This window comes from Anarrhichthys ocellatus, unplaced genomic scaffold, assembly GCF_004355925.1.
Source record: "Anarrhichthys ocellatus isolate YVR2014 unplaced genomic scaffold, GSC_Weel_1.0 scaffold28, whole genome shotgun sequence".
NCBI lineage: Eukaryota > Metazoa > Chordata > Actinopteri > Perciformes > Anarhichadidae > Anarrhichthys > Anarrhichthys ocellatus.
This window is the reverse complement of record NW_022280058.1, coordinates 1-2,471: the sequence shown is the minus strand read 5'-3', so window position 1 is coordinate 2,471 and position 2,471 is coordinate 1. Positions and strand designations below refer to the sequence as shown.

At 36.3% G+C, this 2,471-nt stretch overlaps 1 pseudogene; it reads right to left on the bottom strand.

Annotated features, from left to right (window-relative positions):
• Positions 1-827: 827 nt before the first annotated feature.
• LOC116392131 (E3 ubiquitin-protein ligase TRIM21 pseudogene) lies at positions 828-2,466 on the bottom strand (annotated as a pseudogene).
• Between the last annotated feature and the right edge of the window lie 5 nt (positions 2,467-2,471).

Genomic DNA, 2,471 nt, shown 5'->3' with positions numbered 1-2,471 from the left:
TTCCGGTTTCAACTTTCAAAATAACTTTATAAGCAGTTTACATTTCAAAGTAAAAGTACAATAGTGGTCACACTGAGTTAGTTGGACCTGAATTAGGAATAACACCATAAACATTGTTGTTTTTAACAAACATTGACTTTATTTCTGTTATTATGCCACAATGATTATGACTTTTTCTCCAGTAGCCAACATCAGGATAAATGATCTTGAATATCGTGAATCTTGTAAATTATTTTGTTTTTTTACCTTGATAAAAAAAAAAAAAAAAAAAAAGACCCATAGATCTAGAGCAGGGGTCTTCAACGTTTTTCAGGCCAAGGACCCCCAAACTGATAGAGAGATGGAGCAGGGACCCCCGACTATAACATTGTGTTTTATATTAAACTGGGCCTATAGTGCCATGTATAGACATACCTCTTTATTGTGCATTAAATACTAAGCTATTCAAATACACAGGTTCATATATTCATGTTTTTATTTTAAACATGTGCAAGGTACAGTGAGTAGGGTGGCCGTGCCACTGCCATTTAGAAACATACCTTGTCAGTGATACCAATGCCAATATCAACATTGTCTGTCAATTGCGTGATAATCATGCATACAAGCTATTCAAACTGATGTTTTCATTTTAAACATAAATGTGAAAACGAAAATGAGTGATCTCCTATTAGTGCCACTGCCATGCATAAACATACCTGTTATCTTGCATACAATACTGAACTATTAAAATAATGGACAGATTCATGTTTGAAAAAAAAAAAGAAAAATTAAAAAGAAAATAAATTTAATTAAAATATTGTGTAATCAACCAAACATTTCGCGGACCCCCTGTTGAAGACCTCTGATCTAGAGGCAATACAAAATCAAATAATGAAATGAAAAACTACATAAATGCATCTTAGACATTAAAACTCAATAACCAGATGACATAGTAACTAGTAAATATACTGACTATCAATCATTGACTTAAAACTGATTAAATGTTGAAAACCCAACATAAAACAGAATTAAAATTCAATATCATGTCAAAAAAAGTAACAAATGCCCAGTATGATTTATAATAACCCAAAATCCAAAGATATTTGGTTTGATATCATAGAGAACCCAGAAAATCAGCAAATATTCATATTTGAGATGCCAGAACTTGTGAATTTTGGACACTTTTGCTATAAAAAAAATCGCTCAAACAATTATATTAATAATTGCAGGATATTTTTTCTATTTATTGACTGATAAATCAACGAATAACATTTGTCATCTCTTAATAGTTCAGAAAGAGAACCCCTGTGTAAATAACTTTTTATGACTGAATTGTCAGGACACTTCCTGTTTCCATCTCCTTCGACATCATGACTTTTTCAGGTACACTTTCATCAATGGTGGAAGAAGTATTCAGATCCTTGATTTGAGTAAAAATACTAAAACTACACTGTGAGAATACTCCACAAGTAAAAGTCCTGCATTCAAAAGCATACTGTGTAAAAAGTACAACAGTATTTAAATGAAGTTCTGTTTGTTGTAAGAATGATGAGATGAGTTTGTCAGGTTGGAACCACAGGTGTGGTGACATGGTTAAATGAGTTAATGAATCAGGTGTGTAGGGGAAGCTGGTAGACAGACATCAAATCAATTAATTATATTGTAGTTAATTAATGAGTTATATTGTATATGACAATGAATCTTTTTCATTTAAATATCATCAGTCTACTCAGTTTCATTGACAGGACAGATGATCAGAGGGGCAGAGTTTTTACCTCCATCATTATTACAAGGACAGACATATGGGAAGAGTTTCTCAGTGAAGGAGCAGCCAGTGAAGGAGTAGATAAGAGCTTCAGCATCTACGTCATAGAAGGAGACCAGACCCTCCTCATAATCCACAAACACCCCCACCTTCTGAGGCTGAGACTTCAGAGAGAGAGGGACTGGAGAGCCAGCAAGAGCTCTGTACTCATTTCCATTCCTCAACCATATGGTCCAGTAACCATTCCGAGGGCTCAGTGTGATGTTTCCCTCCCTGTTGATCGACTCTCTGGCCACTCCTAAATTCCATGCAGTCTTTCCTTTAACTTGAACCTCAAAGCAAAATCTGCCAGAAGAAAAGCTCTTCTTTCCTAAAACAAAACCACAGTGAGAAAATCTCTCTGGGTTGTTTGGGAGATTCTTCTTCACATCACCATGTTTCACTTGTTTCCCATCAGCAGACAAGATGAGTTTAGGATGAGCTGTATCAGGATCAAGAGTCACATCCACTGCAAACTTCTGGACCCACTTCAGCTCAGCTTCAAGCAGCTTCTTTATCTTTTTACTGAGCGTCTCCTCCAGCTGAACCACAGCTCTCCTCACAGTCCCCTCATATGATGCTGGATGGACACTGACCTTTGTCCAGTCCTTGGTGGGTGGTGGATGGTGGATGTTTGAGGACTGAGCACTCTGGAGAAGATGGAGGTGGTCTTCAGAGAGTGAGAGCT